The 17,396-nt window shown below is 40.0% G+C and overlaps 1 long non-coding RNA gene across 1 annotated transcript in view; it reads right to left on the bottom strand.

Annotated features, from left to right (window-relative positions):
* Window positions 1–336: 336 nt before the first annotated feature.
* Window positions 337–17,396, bottom strand: part of LOC109144494 — a 37,232-nt gene continuing 20,172 nt past the window's right edge. The window contains exons 2-4 of the long non-coding RNA XR_002045286.3: window positions 6,785–6,935; window positions 6,539–6,633; window positions 337–371 (exon numbers count right to left, since the gene is read on the bottom strand). This is a non-coding gene — a long non-coding RNA (uncharacterized LOC109144494). The remainder of the gene's footprint in view (window positions 372–6,538; window positions 6,634–6,784; window positions 6,936–17,396) is intronic.

Below are 17,396 nucleotides of genomic sequence, written 5' to 3'. Positions count from 1 at the left end.
AGAGGGGAGAAGTTTTTCACAGGAGCCAAGTAACAGCTAGCTCAGCAGCAGGTGGCAGGGAGGGCTCAGGCCTTGCTGTGTAAGCGTTTCTTAAGAAAGAAGCATGATCAGGAGTGCATTTCAGTGCCTTAGCTAGTCATTTCACAGAAGAGGTTTCCAAAAATTATTGAACTACATTAGAGCATCTATTACCAAGACTGCCACTGAATTTGATCTAAATCCCCAGAACTCTATTGGGAAACCCTTTCATTGTTACATCGTGTCTGTGTATCATTAATTGGAGCTAGAGCAGACAGGAGCAGAGTCTTAAACTAGCAATTTTGCCATTAAAGGATACAGATGTCCGGCATGGGGTCTGGTAGCCTCCAGTCCTGTAAAAATATTTAACAATTTAATTCACTTTTCAACACTATGAGGTTGTAGTGATTAGCAAATGCAGAAGTTCTGGCGGGAGTTGATGGAAATCCTTCACCAAGTTCTGACCCTGCCACCTAAAGTACACTCAGCCCTGTTCCACACCTGTGTAAAATGCTGTGTAAACACAAAGTGCTGATCAGGAGGTGAGGGTTGCATTGCCTGGGCTGTGGATGGGGAGGACATCTCCCAGAAGCAATAAACCCCACTCCCTCCTGTCTTTCCTGCTCCCAGCAGCAGCATCTGGCTTCTCCAGAGCTTCTGTCCTGCTTCCCTTTATGCTTTGGAATTTTGCCTGCGCAAAATTGATCTGTGTTGGTGCAAAAAGAAAAGAATTGGAAATCTGGCTAATTGTCATATGATAGCAATACCCACAAGACAGGTGAGCACCAAAAATATCTTAATTTCAGGTAGCCTTTTGACTTCAAAGCACGTTGCAGGTGGTTGAATGAGATGGTGCTAAGAATGTCATGCTCCATGGAAAGACGTAGGACTATACTTTAAGAACTTGGAAATATTGGGACCAGGCTTAGCAGTGCAGACACACCAAGCAAAGAGGTCAAACTCAGTACATGGATACCTAGAGGTACCAGTAAGAGAAAGTAAACCCTGGGCACATCTCAGGTATCTCCTACGGGTATGTTAATTTTGGGAGTGAGGGGGTTGCAGGAGGCTTGGGACAGAGCCAGGAAGGACTTTGCTCTTGCAAAGGATGACCCAATGCCCCTGTAAGATCTACAGCCTGGAAGGGTGGACCATGCATACAGCAGCAGAGGTGGCTGTCCATGCTTGTCTGCAGACTTTGTGAACTTTTGGTTGCCAGAGCCCTGAAATGGGATATTTAGCACATATCACTACTGCCCCTCAGACACAACACTCAGAAGCTTTTATCAGTTTTCTAGTTTCCCATTTCTTTGCATATCCTGCATGGGAGTAGAAGGTGATTAAAAGGGCTAAGTGCTTACATATTGTTTATCTTCCAAGGTCCAGAGTGAATTCACTGGAAAGATTCCAGTTAACTTCAACAGATTTTGGACCAGTGTCTCAAGGAAAAGATGCAAACTTTGATTTGCAGTCTTCTGTACCATCCAGTCGATTTAGTTTGGAAAGCTAACTTGTAATTTAGCACTTAAAACATTTTAACCACTCTTTCTGAGGAATTTTAAACCTAAGCAGTATAAAAAATCATTACTCATGGACTCTTTCATAGAGTCAAGTTTTTAATTTGCATTTAAGTCATGAGTTTACCAAGCTTTTTCTTCCTTTCTAGGTGGAACTTTCAATTCAGAAAACTGATAATTTACGTTTGCATATCTAGCAGAGGACTAGAAAGCTTCCACTGATGTTCATAAAGCCTAGCCTTGTGTAAGGTTTGAAGACTGTGGTAGCTTTGTTTATACTATAGTTTAGGAGAGAACTGCCTGTGTTTTCAAAATATTTTCAGCCTTAAAATGTTCATCACTTGACTTATAACTGGATTTATGTCTTCTTATTTCAGTACAATGACTTTTTATTTCTCAGGGAGACAACATACAAAGTAAAAGTAAAGGCAAAGTTGCTTTTGGAAAAAGTTTTTAGAGGAAAAAAGGTAGTACATTTTTGAGGATTTTTAAAAATTCCACTCATTTAAACTTATTATAATATCATTGTTACAGACACAGTGAATGTCTTCTAACAAGAACTTTCTCTTAAATAAAATGAAACCCACAATATCATAATGAATTGGAAGAGGATTACCTTCCAGAATATCCAACAGTTTTCAGCTGCTCAGTACTATTGTCATGCTTGCTGCTGACTTAAGGATTTGAACTAAATCCTTTCAGAAGACAACTGATTTCTCATTGTATGTTGCAAAAAGTGCATCCTTGAGAGAACTTTACAGAGTATTTCCTATAACCTCAGTATCTGAACAAGACTTTTATTCTAAAACTTGCTTCTGAAGCCATTTCTCTTCTTCCACCTTATCTCTCTGAAGGGTGTGAGAATGTTTTATTCAGTCTTTGCACATCTACCCTACCTGGGTGTCTTACGTAAAAGTCATTTTCCCATGGGATAACTGAGGCTGGAAGTGACTGCTGGTGGCCTGCAAGTCAAGCTTTGCTCAGTTCAGGGCTAACTCCAAAAGGAATTCAAGTTGCTCAGGGCCATGTCCAGGTGTGTCTTGAGCTTCTCCAAAGAATGCATCTCCAAGGATGAAGCTTTCTTTCTCTCAGGGCTGCACCACTCACCCAGAGAATTCTTTCCCCCCTTATGTCCAACTAGCCTCTGCCTTGCTGCAAATCTCAGCTGTTGTTTTCTGACCTTTCCCTGAGCACCTCAGAGATCCTGGCTGCATCTACTCTGTAACCAGACTTCAGGGAGTGAAGGACAGCAACCATCCTTCTTTGCCTGCTGCATGGGCCAGCTCAGACAGGATATCACCACTTTGGTACCAATTGCCTGCCTAGGTAGCTCTTGATCTCACCTCTCAAGGAGACTGCTGGCTCTGGTATGCACCAAAAGCTCCTAGAGCTCAAAATCCTTGGAAGCACCTTCCTCTTCTTGACTCCAAGGGTATTTGGGTGTCAAAATATTGGTCTCTGCCACCCTTGCTGTCTGACCTGCAGATGTTTATGAAGTCTGGGTATTGAATCCTGCACCTTAGTCCCCTTCTAAGTATCCCTCAAGTGTGTTTAAAGAGGTAGTTGAAAGAATGGAGGATAGGGCAAATTAATTACCAAAAAACCTGAAGATTTGAAGACTTTTTTATATTTTCATCAGTATTTTACAATATTTGCCATTTTCCCTTTGAAACAAAGATGTCTAATTTTCAACTGAATTTGGGAAGGAACTGTTGATCTATTACAGAAGGGAACCTTATTTTGTCACATGAAAGAATGAAGAGGCATCTGCAATAGATGAAGTCCCCAGACATAGCGTGGTAAACCAGTAGACAGACTGTGTAAAATGAGGAGTAATTTATGGTCTCTTATTGGAGGATCTTTATGAATAATACTACTCTGGAAACAACGTAAACAGCACCAGCTACATTTTTAGAAACACTGGGAAAAAGTCAGGTCTTCTAAATTCAAATGACATTTTCAAAATATCACAAAACACAAATGCAGTCATCAGAGCTGATCACCTTCAGAAGACAGAGGAAAATCATTTCAATTTACTTGACTTGTTTTCACTGTCATTTAGACTGAGCAACATCCTCTTGAACCGAAATTTCAACTTTCTGCAGCAAATACTCCAACTTTTGATTCAGAGAGGCAGAAAAGTTTATGGTTTAGACTGAGGAAAGCCTTTTACTTCTGTAGTGACAGATACAGAAACATAACACCAAGGTAGATACACAGGTGTGAACTGCTCCACTTCTCAGTGTCTCTACAGATTTTCCTCAATCACCTGAGAGCATTGGCTAAATCAAAGCTGTAAAAGCTGCTATGGGTTTTTTATTAAAATATTCAAAATGGATGGATAAATTTAAAGAGAAAAAAACCCTGTGTTATAAATCCTGGGAGTATAGAGAGCAGAGACTTAGAAAAGTCAGGTAAATTTTAGTTTTAAACCTAAGTAGCTTCTCCAAACATAACCTTAGTGGCTGATGTAAATTCTGAATTAATAACCAATAATTTAATTTGGAAATATGCTGCTCTAGCTGAAGTAAAGCATTCATCCATCTCAGAACTAAGTAAAGCACCTGGGTATATAATTAGGGAAATGAAGAATTCTCCTCAAATTTAATTTTCACTTCCTCCAACGACCTAAGAAGTTTCCACGTACAAATTGCCATACTGTACAATACAAGGCAATAAACTCTAGCCCTAACTTTCTTGGCCAGGGTAGATCAGTCATCCTCAGACAGGCAAGAAATCAAGAGCACCTTTAGGGTCATGCCTGTGAATTTTTGTCCCTGTGTACAAAACAGCCACATTTTCTAACACACACTTAAACTCTTCAGTGCAACAACAGTATTTGTGCAGTTTTGGTTGCAGATGGCAATAAAAGAATTGCAGTGAAGCCTTTGGGCATTTATCATCCCAGGCTCAGAAAGCTTGCACCAGATAGGAAGAATGATACAGGTCCTTGCAAGAAGTGTCTATGCTGTCAGCACCACCACTAATACACCATTTTAAAATAAAAGGGAAGTGCTGAGCATCCCTGACAACGTGCACTTTCTAATGACCCCGTGAAGGGTTGCTTTTTCCTCTCCTCTGCTGGTCTGTAACCTGGCCACAAAGGTCTGACAATGACATGCATATCCCCAGCCCACTGGGGATGCCTTCAAGGACTGCACCTGTCAACAGGATTATAAGGAGATTTATGAACTGATAAAAGGCTGAATTAGAAGTCCTTTTAATGGCCCACTCTGGACAGAAAAATAGTTGCAGGTCAGCTGACAGCAAAAGTTAGGTGTAGCTGAATGTCTTTTCCTAAAATCCATTTCCTTCTGCTCTGAAGACAGAGCACTTACTGTAATATTCTTGTTGCCCCAGAAGGAACCCTAGATTAGACTGCATCTGAAGGAATAATTGGACAAGAACTAAAAAAACTTATTATTTACCAAAAGGCTTCCAACCCAAACCACGACAGAGACAAAGCCACTACATTTCACAAGACCGGTCTGGAGGGAAATTCTTGTGCGTCATTTAAAAGGCCATTTATTTTTAAAATATAGGACCCCCTAATGGAATAAATGTTTCACCTCCAGCATGCTTATATATTTTTTGGCATATTAAAATGTTGCCTTCTTTCATGAAGACTTATGGTCATTCTTCAGAATTATGAGAGTGAAAATCCAACAGGACAGACCGAGGGGATGGCTAATTATAGGGTATCTTTGTTCTGAAAAGACTCAGCTAAGAAAGTTAAAGAATAAAAACTGTAAATATTGACCTTGCCATCAGCTTCTAAATGTATTTTTCTTGGCAGGAGTATTTTGAAATTCCTCCCAAATAACCTTTTGATAATATTTAAACTTTATTTTTACATACTATTTGAAAACAAACCAGTTTGTTGAATCTTTTTGTTCTGCAAATTTAGCAATCATATGAGGTCTTTTGTTGGAACAAAACCAGTATTTTAACACTGAGACATCCAAAACTTCCTGCAAACTAATTATCACATGGTACAACCTCAGAGAACAGCAATTACAGCACTGGCAAAGTTACCTTAAAGGTTAAAAGAACTTTTCCCAAAGTAATAGCTTCATGTGCTCCAATCTTTTTCTCTCAAAGCTCTAGAAGAGTAGAGAGATGGGAGACTGGGCTTGAAGAAGTACAAGAATCCCAGCCTGCACTACAGGAACCAGGGTTATTTTTTAATTTTATCTCAATTTTTCTTGTAAGACCATGCTTTGATAAAGATTTAACCTTTTACAGTTAGAATTCCAGGAGACTGTAAAGAGAATTTAAGTTAAGAGTGTTAAATCTACAAGTGGTGAGCAGACAAAATGGCAATCATTGTTGTACCTATTTTTAAAATGACAGTATGTTTGTCATTTTTAAAAAATTTTTTGTTTGAGTTGCTGAATGAAAGAGAGCATGACTGTAGGAATTGATGTACATTTCCCTCACTTTTTAAGACATGGTAGAAGTTCAAGGGCAGTGTAAACTCAGGCAGGGCAGGATGTGCTCAATGTCAGTCTTTGAGATTGTAAATTCTGAAGTCAATTAAAAACAGAAAAGAAAAAGAAAAATCCTTTACGTAAGCATTTCAAAAACATGGGGGTTTTGTGCTGTTTTTTCAAAAATAAATAATCTGTTCTAGAGACACTGTTTTTGTTCAGTCAGTAATAAATCAAAGAAACAGCAGCTAAAGCATTTCTGTATAGCATGAAGTCAGATGCAACAGTTACTCTGTACCTTCAGGAAAGCCAGAAAGCCAAATGCCAGTGGATTTTTTCCCTGTCTCCACAAGAAAACTGTATCCTTTATCGGTGAACAGGAACGCTGTTCTGACCATGACTGTAAAACAAATGCCACAGGAAGAGCCAGGGACCAAGATAAATAATTACAACCCTATTAAAGGCTTCACAAACAAAACCCAATATGACGAAACTCTACAGAATTTTCAGCAGATGAGTGTTTTGATTCCCAGCAGATGGACATGATGTACCATGAAAAGTTGCCTTACATACCAAACTCCAACCTGAATCCTGTGCTGTCTTCCACTTCAGGAAAAGCATCAGGTGTAAATGAAGTGCATCACAGTAAATCAGTCCAAAGTAAACAGCTGAGAAAGAAATAGAGACCTATGGTCACCAACAGCAATGATTTTACCTGACTGACATGGATGCTAACTAACCCCTTAATCATTGCTTTTCCAGGTGATATCACTGCCAGAGATTGCTTACTCAGACTGACTGACATGGAAAACTACTCACCAGCTTTTTCAGAGTGAAAAATTTAGTAGACAACCTTCCCTCTGAAGAGCTTTGCTGAGTTGTTTAGGCATCTGCCAAATGTCTCCTAAACACCTTTCTCTGTATTCCCAAAGTCGGTCTTGGTTTAGCGTCGATTTCTTACAATCAATACCTACAGAGCAAGCACAACAGACATGAGGATTTATTTGAAAACTTTCTTGTCTGGACTATTTGTCAACATTGTTCATCAGTTCACATTACAATGAGTACTCTGAGGTGAAATCTGGAATTTGAATCCATACTTGCCTTTGCATAAAAACCATGTCTTCTGTTCCAGACCTGTTGCTGACTTGCTGAGCCTATTGGTAAATCTTGCTTCCATATATATTGAATTATTTGGTAATACTGTTCTCTAACATCTGTCTTCCAAGAAGAAGACCATGTGCCATGTATAAAAAATATTTTTGATTGTAGGTGGTGGCTGGTACTTAAATCTGGAGAAAAATGGCTCTCAGAAATGATTTTGATTATTTTGTTTTGCAGAACAGCCAGCAGTACATTCTCTGCAGTATAGATAAGACTGTTTAGTAAGAGGTTCATTAACAACTCCATCTCACCCTCACAAAAAAACCAAAATCAGCAAGCAGCTAGGTGTAGGTATACAACTGAAAGAAATCATGAGAACTACTGTAAAATATTCTAATTCAGCATAAATGTAGCCAGCAAAACAATCAAATGTGCTTCCAAGTATTCCCATTACCATTTGCTCATGACATTTTTCAGAAAATGGCTCCAGAAGATAGATGCCTGTCCATTAGCCAAAAATTTAAATGTGGTAACAGTTGTCTAAGGAATTGTAGGCCAAGTCCAGATAGAAAGCTGAAGCAGCTCAGAGATTGAGCAATCTTGGAACCAAACAAGACAAAGACATATAAGATGTGATTGTATGATGGCATCATACATGGAAGAACTCCCTTATTTTCTACTTTGTCAAATCTCCAAATTACATCACATCATTTTAGAAGCAGAACTGTTTTTTACACTTAAGCACAGAGCACATGAAAATTCAAGGAGAATAAAGGATCCTCCAAGCATGGCACACAAAACCTTCCTATGGCTTGACTGCTGGTTATCACAGCTGTCCTTTTTTAGGCTTTGTTGACCACTCCAGATGTTCATCTTCAACACTCTATCGCAAAGTCCTTACGGGAACATCTGTTAGCTTGGCTACAGAGAGATGATAAACAGTACTGAGGTCCTGGACATAGACAGTAAAGTATAGACTAGTACAGCTGTACTGCAGAGATCATGGGATATAGTAATAGATCCCTTCTCTTGGTGGAGGCTGGTGGTATTTGATAGTGGGTAGGAAAAACTGACACAGGCAATGCTGGGAGCCAGTTTCCAGCCTTGGGTAAAGATCCTACTGCAACAGTCTCAAAACAGGGCAGGCAAAGCACATCCCAAAGAGCCTCTGCTGACTCATAGGTGTTAGTGGTGTCAAACTTAACTGGGATCAAGGAACAGTTGCAGACATGCGGTGAATCACTCTTCCAGTTTTATTCTAGGCAAAAACTCCCCACTCCCCCAGTCATATTATTAAAGCATAAAACGTTTTCAAAAACTGCTTCAAACCAACTTTAAGACAACAAAATAGTTTCTCCCTACACCCTTCTCCTCCCAGTTACTTAGAGAAGCTTTTCTCGTTCTATCGTTCTGTTCATTGTATCTCTATTTGTTTCCATCCATTACAAGGAAGGGCTTCACCTTCAGATTCCTGTTGAGAAATGTAGCATATCCAAGCAAGGCATTAAAACTGTTCCTCAAAGGTCAATTTATTTCTTTTTAAAATACCATTTGCAATGGTTAGGAGAAGGGGATTATTTTAACTGAAATTGCGACAAAGGATTTATTGTCTGACAGTGTTACTGCTATCTGAATAATTACCAGCATGTTATCTGCTGATGGTTTTACGTGCTAATATAAAAAGATGGGTTTGTAGTTCTTCCATTATCTAGAACATGACTGTTAAAAAGTCTGGAGATTTTACCAAAAAAATTAAGAAAAATTATTTAGGCAGCTAAGTTTCTTTTGAGCTCAGCATGAATTTAGGAAAATAAATGCAATTTGGGACCTCAGAGACCTGCCTGACTCAGACTCCTTTTGGCTTCCCAAATCTACAGTGGCAGATTATGTGAATGATTGCTGGTTTAGCACCCCGTTTGTAAACCAGACAATATTTTTCGCAAATAGTTTTTATTATTATTCCAAAATAAAAGAAAAGAAAAAGAAAATAAGCCTTTCATACATAAAGAGCTCCCCAAAGGAACTGCATTGCAGCAAGTTCAAAAAGTTACATGAAATAGAAGCGTGCCAGATGTGCCTGGAAGACTATGCACTCTTGATCATCACTTTTCCAGTTTTTGTTGGTCTGAAACTCAGACTGATGACTGTCAAATTTCAAGCTGATGAAACAATTTTCATCATGCCTTGATGTTTGGAGAATAAAGTCAACAGAAATTGTCATGTAATACATGAAAATGTTCTCAAGTTCCAAGCACTGAATGAGGGCAGTCAAGGGATTATTGCTGTTAGCAGCAATGTAAACTGGCTTAAATGCCCAAGCAGAATAACTCACATCACCTCAAATTTCTTCTTACAGAACCCTGTGAAATAAGGTTTCTTTCCATTAACAGTTTTAAATACACTAAACTCGGTGCTGACACTACACTGAATATAATTTTCTGGTTTCACTATTCTGAAAGAAGTGAGGGAAAAAGAGGCCACCGCATTAAGGTCTGGAGATAAAGTGCATTGTGGAGCTGAAAGACAGACTTATCAGCCTCATTCTGTTAATCATCAAAGAGATGGAAAATTTCAACACTCAAATATAGAAGGTGCTATTCATTAAAGAAATTGTTGTTTAGAAAATAAAAAACTTGCTTGATTTTGCTAGTGAAAGAAGTCAATGGGTTTTTTCATCACCTATGAACTTCTTTAAATTGAAATTTAGTACTGCCTCAAACAGACTGCTGAATTTCTTCCCACACAGACTTACTAAACATCCAGATGTTACCGGCTGATATTTGACCTCCTTCTATTAATGGTTTCACACTTGATATTTCCCGTCTTGTGTACCATCCGGTTGCAATGAAAGCATTCCAGGGATTTGCACATCTTCTCAGCCCAGAAATCTTATGTAAAAACCTGCTTATGCAGCTCTATAAATCTGTTAGATCTTTAGTATCTTGACCACTTCAGCAATACCTTCCCCTGCAGGATGTAGTTTGCTGATTTTGCTGACGCTGAAGTTAGTACCAGTCAGGAAATCTCTTTCATCTCTGTTGCAGCATCCTGCCCTGGTATAATGGATGAGGAAGAGCATGAGGCTATATAATTCCATGATTAACCTCAATCCTTCCATGTTGCTGGATTTTTGATGACATTCAGATTGGATTCTGTCTTTTCAGGACTTTTTATAGTCATGGAGGTTAAACATCAAAGATATTCCTCGTAAAACCTTGATGAGTAAATATTCATAATAAATTTTCCACAAAGGCACAATTCCAGTCCTCAGAAAAACATCTCATGTGTAAAGCCAACAATATAGAATAAAAGAATACTGGGTATATGTAGCATCACAGTATTTTTAGCCAAAAGTTATTGATGTGTTATTCTTCACATCAGCTCCCAGTTTTTTGACACTGTTTTTTGTCCCAAGTCATGATCAAAAGCTGTTTCACCGTAAGAACTTGCACTGTTACATCATTGTGCACATTTGCTCTTTTGGGACACAGTGTTTCACTACGTCACATATCATTTATCACATAAACATGTGATAAAAGATGCATTTCTGGGGCTTATGAAAATGCCCCACTCTTGGTCCTTTCACACCATGTGAGGGCCCTGTCTAACAAAGCCTTTGGGAACAGTAGCTCACCATTTCTGAAAGTGTTGCTGGGGGCAGCTCTAGCTTTGATTACCTGGGTCAGTGGACCTCAGGATCTTGATCCTGCACCTTTTTTCCCCCTGTAACCCCCAAAGCCTTGCAATTTTTATGAGAGACCTGAATGGAACCTGAAAGGATCTCAAGCATACTGAACATACCCAAAGTGGTGGTAATGCATCATGGCAGTCTCTGAAGTTATTTAAGAAGCATTTTTCTGTGCAGTTCAGTGCCCTTTTGGCATAGGTTCTGTATTTTGCATGTACTCTGCAATGTAAACCAATCCAAACTAAGCTCGTATCTCACTTTTACTGTTTCTCTCTATCTTAAGGTAAAGTACTGCAATCTAAGACTTGTGGGATTAATGTTGTCCTGGTGATGTTGCAATGGTGAGAAGAGAGTGACTAAACCAGACAATGAAGAATTTTATTGCCAAGCATTAAACCATGCTTTCTGTCAATTGCTCTCAAGTGGCATCATAGAGCCCCATCTCCCCAGAGCATAACTGCCCAGAGTTTCCAGGCAGCCATGAAAAAGAGCTCTGAAGCTGTAGTTTCTTTGAAGTGGCATGGGCTCATTTTAAAAATAGCTTTGAGCCATCATCCCTATTTCCAAATGTTGTTTTACCAGGTCAGTGATTTCCACCTCAGCAGGCTGTCTAACTCATCTCTGCTGTCCCACAGCTGGGTCAGCTGTAGCTGCATCATTGCTGATCAGCATTTCACCAGACTAGCAGTCTCCAAAACATTCTTCCTCTGGTCATTTACCTCATTCTTTGCTTCCCATGCTCCTAGGAGAGTTCTAGCTGATGTTCAACACACAGACATTTTTCTTATCCTATGGGTGTGAAAAATGATTGTTCTCTTCACCTCCTCAGCAGTTTTTCATGGCTTGGAAACCTGTGATGTCCCTCATTAGCCATTCCTTCTTCAGGAGAAACACAAATAAATCCAATCTTTCTTCCAAGACTGTATTTTCCAGGCTCATGCTCTTTGTCATTACTCTTCTCTGTACTCTTTCCAAGCAGTTATGTCCTTCTTAATGTGCAAGCCCCCCAGCTAGGCACAGTTTCAGCTGTGGTTGTGCTGTGCCACAGTTCTTGAGCTCTTCCATCCATATGTCTTATCGGCCATCCTCTACGGAGCCCAGTTTTTGCTTTTCTTGTAGCTCCACAACTTTGTTGGCTCATGTTCAGCTTGTAGGTCCTTTCCTACTGGTGTGCTGCCTAGTTTCCACTCAGCGACTGCGCACCCCACACTTGTCCCTGTGGAAAAATGCTTTGTTTCATTTTGTTTCCATGATGTATTTCCAATATGGCAAGATTTCTTTGGGGTCTAACCTTGCACTTCTCCCCAGCTTGGTGTCATTCGCACATTTAGTACAATACCCTATTCTATCCTTGGGTCAGACCTGGAAATACTGCATTATATCAGACTCAGATTAAATCCCTGTGAAACTCTGCTCACTGCATCCATTTGACTTCACAGATGATGTGGTTTTCTAGAAGCTTTGGCTCACCCCAGAATCTTCAGTTTGTCTTGATCATGCTTCTCCACCGTCTTTACGAGTGTTATGTTTAAGATATGACACTTACTGCTTTTTCTTTGCCCACAAAATCTATGACTATGGGAAATTACATTGGCTTGACAGACAACTAAGAGCAGAGAAAGGTAATTAACAGTTGTGGTGAACAGCAACCACTTAGGCTTCTGTAGAAGGACCATTTTGACTGGTATTTCATATTGGAAATAAATTGAATTTCCAGAAATGCACCCTGAAAATAAGTAGCATATCACCAATTTTCAGCCCAGCAGCTGCAGACCACCCTCAGGGGAAAGTCTGCCAGACGTGAAGGAGGTTTGGTTGAACACTCACACAGAAATATGGGGAGATTGTTGCAGTCCTTCTTAGATTGGGCCAGGGCTGGCAGTATGAGAGACAAGGGTAAGTGCTCTGGCAGTCACATTTTTAACATTTGTGGATTTTACATGTGTGTATGAGCCAAACAGAAACCTCATGACGTGTCTTGGACACTGGTAGCTGTTGTGACACAAACAGGTCATGAAATCCCAAACCCCAAAATCCAAGAATTGTTTACCCAATAGCAGATAAGTGTAACACATCTGCTTTTGAAAGGTTTTGTTGCTGGGACTTTTTGTAAAAAACAAAGAGCCCAGAAACATGACACTTCTCATCAGACATTTGGTTATAACTGATGCTTAATTAGGCAAAGAAAATATTCCCAGGGCTTCACTAACCACAAGTCAAATTTAAAAAAATGGAGCAGCTGCATTCCTTGTTTTGGGGGAGTATTCCACATTTGAAGCTATGAGTGTTTCCTCACTGACTCACATTACATGAATCCATTGTAACCATCTATGAAATAAAGGGAAATTAATTTGTTTTTCTCTGTGTGAATAAGCAGCTTTCTTAAACTCACCTTTCCTACCAATCAAGAGAGCACTAGAATTTCTTGGAACACAAAGGCCAGGTCATTGCATCACTACACTCCCCTTTCACAAGCACAGGGTTGCTCCATCTTAAAAATAATCATGTTGTTTTGCCTCCCGCTGCTCCTATGAATAGGGTGTTGCAAGATCCCCCTACTCTAATAGCTAGACAGCTCCTAATTTCCACCTTGAGTTTATTCATGCCTAGTTTATAATCTTTTGCTGTACTTCATCAAAGAGCACACGCTCAGTTGTCGGGATCCATATTACTTGCATCTGATGGTGCATGCCTCTCTTCCCCTGTTTCCACTTCAGCCCTACCAGGAATGGATATTCAGTGAAGAAAACCAATGGGGAAAGCCACAAGGGTTGTGCCGGAATCTTGAAAGTACTGAATGTAACATTAACTGAGCAATGTCTGAGTCAGTGAAGCAAAGCATTCAACCTAGCATTGATTATCTTTCCCATCACTGTCAGCCACTTCAGCTCTCTCACAGAAATTCATTCAGCTTGGTTAAAATTTCTGGGAAGGGAAGGTTTCCTCTGTTGCCTGTCCAAGTCCACAGATCTTAGAGTGGAAAACAAGGAAAAGTCACTTTTAGCAGATGGATGATGGAACTTGTCCTTATTTCTGGCTCCTTGAAATCTTTTCTTCTCACACACAGGGTTCACATGTGCTAAGCTACTATCATGATTGTGTGTGTTAGCACTCCTCCGAGTCTTTCCAATCTTAAATAGAATTCTTTAGGTCAATAGGGAGAATCCATAGGTCTCCACTAGCCTTCTTTGAGATGCCCTTCCCCAGGGCACTGAGCAGCATCAGTGACATGAGACATGGGGAAGGCATGACCCAAAAGTAGAGGAAGTCTGTGAATGTTTGTGTTCTAATGCTGCCTGAGCATTCCACTGTACAGCACTGCTCAACCAGGCTCCTCAGGCCAAACCTGGCAGGGTGATTTGGTGTGGGACCTCGCTGTGGCCTCCTGGGGTTCAGAACAAGGTTACCAAGAAGAGGCCATCACCTTGGAGGACTTCAAGGCCCAAAAGGTCACAGGCTTGTGCAACATGATCTGAACTCAGCTCTGACCCTTCTTGGAGCAGAGATCCCTTCCTGCCTGAGGGACTGTGGGAGTCTGTGCACACGGAAGACACAGATGGGTGATCTAATCCATGACCAGCTCACGGCTAACATCCTTCATGCATATAAATTTCCAAGTGTCAGTCACTAACAAGCTCTGCAACTGAGAGCTGGAAATGAAGGAAGGTAAATATTCCAACATGTCTGTACAAATACAGAAAGCAAGATGAAACAGTCATGGTTACGTCAAAGTAGATACTGAGTATTGGAAAACTGAATCATGCTGAAGAGCTGTGTAAAATAAGTTGGCGTCTGTTTTCAGTTACAGAGACTTCATTGCCTCACACTGAGATTCTGGCAGGCATATTTCCTGGATATCATCTATTGGAAAATGATTGACTCCTCTTTGGCACAGCACCAGATCATCTTTGGAATTTAAGTTTCCTTATGTTTTGCAAGTGCTTTGAATTATTAGGAAATGGAAACATCGGAATACAACTGTTCTGTATTAAATTCTATGACTATATTGTCCAAGTGACAGATCTGTGCAGTATCACCTGTTTAATGCTGGCTATTTTTAAACCTAGAAAGCATTTTATTTCTGTGCAATACTATTGTTTTTACTGTCAAATTGCCCAACAGAATGTTTCTAGATTCCACAACTTCTCCAGAAAGTTCTTTACACCCATAATGTTGCAGGCAGGAAAATTACTAAAACAAGTGTTGCCATTGCTGACCCCACTTGTTACATGGTCAGTTCAGAAGCTGATAAGTTATTTAACCATTTTGACACGATGGCATTTAAAATAAATTTATCCAGAATAATTCCTTCATTGTATTGGGTCTTGCAGTCAGAAAGCAAAACCTAAGAGTGCATGTAAATTGGCCCTTGCTTAAATACACAGCGTGCTAATAAAAAGACAAAGCATGTTGCTGCAGCACAGTACATTTGCCACACTCCTTCAGTTTGTTCCAGAACTCTCATGCTAATGCCTATTCCAAGCAGAATGGGTGATCCATTTTTCTGAATTGGTTTCATATAATTCACTTGAGTAAATTCACAAGGCATAAATGCTAAATGTGACTAGACTATTTCTCCCAATCAAAATGTAAGTGAAAAAGTACAAAAGAACCAAAAAATGTGTTCCCTTCCCAAATTAAACATCATAGCATTACATGTCCTGGCTGTCTCCAATAAAGGCCATAGACTATAATATTATGGCACTTTTAAGCCTTTCACATTCCTGTGAATGCATAAAGATTACATATCCATTTCTGACTGCAATGTTGCCTCAATTTGTTGTATAAGTTGTATTGAAATATTTGGTACAAACTTCATGTTTTGAGGGAAATTGTCTTTATATTTCGATTCTCTTTCCATCTTCATTTGACAGGTCTGCTGCTCTTCCACTTCTAAACACCATTTGCATTCCTCCACTCTAGCTCAGGAAACTGCTGGTTTCTGCTCAGTTGCTCCAAGTTGCCATGCTAGAGCATCACGCATCACACAGGAGATGGGGAATCTATTGTATGCAGGATCTGGGACTACATGGTTGCAGACACTGAAGGATATCTTTTGGGGTTGAGTTATTAGCCAAGAAGACCCAATATTGGCAGCTCTTTCCTGGCTATCCAGTCTATATATGACTCCCTAAACATATCAAGGCTGTAACTCGCTCAGACTCAGCCTTCACACATCATTGTTGTGCTGGTGGAGAAAGGATTGAGCATGAAACCCAGTGGCAGGGTACAACTGGTGGCATTGTGGGTATTTGGCAAGCCTTTCTGAAGCTTTTTGAATACTTGATCCGGGAAAACTTCAACACTAAAAAAAGGTGTTATCCTGTAAAAAGCAATGGTTTTGTTGCAGTTTCCTTCACCAGCCCTTAGTCCTTAAACTCACTTTATTGACACTCTGTTGCAAATCAGGCTTCTTCAACCATTACTCCATCAAAAACCTGCCAGAATTATCCCTATTCCTCTTACTGAGGCCAAACACTTTATTTCCTCAGTCTCAATTTCATCAGCCACTGCTGAACCTTACCCCAGGCCTTTTCCAGGGTAAGTCCCAAGCCTCACTCCTGGGCCAGAACTTGGAGACCTCTCAAGATGTCTTGTAATCCTGAATTGTTTCCCACAAGCAACATGCTGGCTTCATTGGATGCTGGAGTGGACACCTCTGTCTTACAGCAAGCTTCTGATGCCTCAGCCTCACAGGTCCACCATTGCAAAAAGGACATGGAGCTACTCAAGCACGGAGGGCAAGTCCTGGGACAATTCAGTTCTGCCACAGCTGTGCATTCAGCTCAGTCAACTTCTCTGATATATACATACCATGGTGGCTGAGCAAACTTGTGGGGCCAATAGCAACATACCTCTCTGGAGCTTAGTTTAGGAAGGCACCGATTGACCATGGTTGTGTCTTCTCTGCATGCACTGGCCAGTTCTGATCAGTAGCAAGCCAATGGTAATGGAATCTTTGCCCAACTGCATTTGGCATGTGGCCGCTGCCATCACATCCTGTCTTTTCACTGCAGCTGGGTTCATATTTTGAAAACTCTGCTTTTCATTCTTCAGGAATTTATCACACAATCAAATTAATCTCTGGTACCTCTTCTTAATGTGTAAAAGTCATGTCTACAAATTTTAGAAGTGTAATCGGAAATGGAGTGCATTTTCCCACTGTGGAAATTCCCATTAGGGTTTACTTATATACCCAAAGTAGCTTCAGAGATTTTTAGAGAACTTTACTTTTAAGGTAGAAAACTTATCCAGAACTTGGCAGGACATGTATCTCAAGTGTTTCAAGGGGGATGACAGTGTTTCTGTATATTTGTTGTTTTCACCTACAGAATGAAGAAAAGTTCAGCCATAAATAATTTCCAGGCTTCATGTTCTAGTAGAAATACCACCATTTCTTCAAGTAAAACCAGATTCAATGTAAAAATCATACCTTATCATTTATTCAGACCATCTGATTTATAGGTACTGCTGTGCTTGCTGCTAGCCATTCTAACGGCACCCTTGTACTTCTCTGTTACTAACACTATCTCATTTTGTGGCAATAAAATCTTGTGTGTAGCCCTTTTAATGGGCTTTCCCTCATTTTTTGGATCTAGTCACTCAAAGTCACATTCTCTACTTAAAAGAAATTCGTTT

This window comes from Corvus cornix, chromosome 2 (genome assembly GCF_000738735.6).
Source record: "Corvus cornix cornix isolate S_Up_H32 chromosome 2, ASM73873v5, whole genome shotgun sequence".
Classification (NCBI taxonomy): domain Eukaryota; kingdom Metazoa; phylum Chordata; class Aves; order Passeriformes; family Corvidae; genus Corvus; species Corvus cornix.
This window is presented reverse-complemented; position numbering and strand designations above follow the sequence as displayed.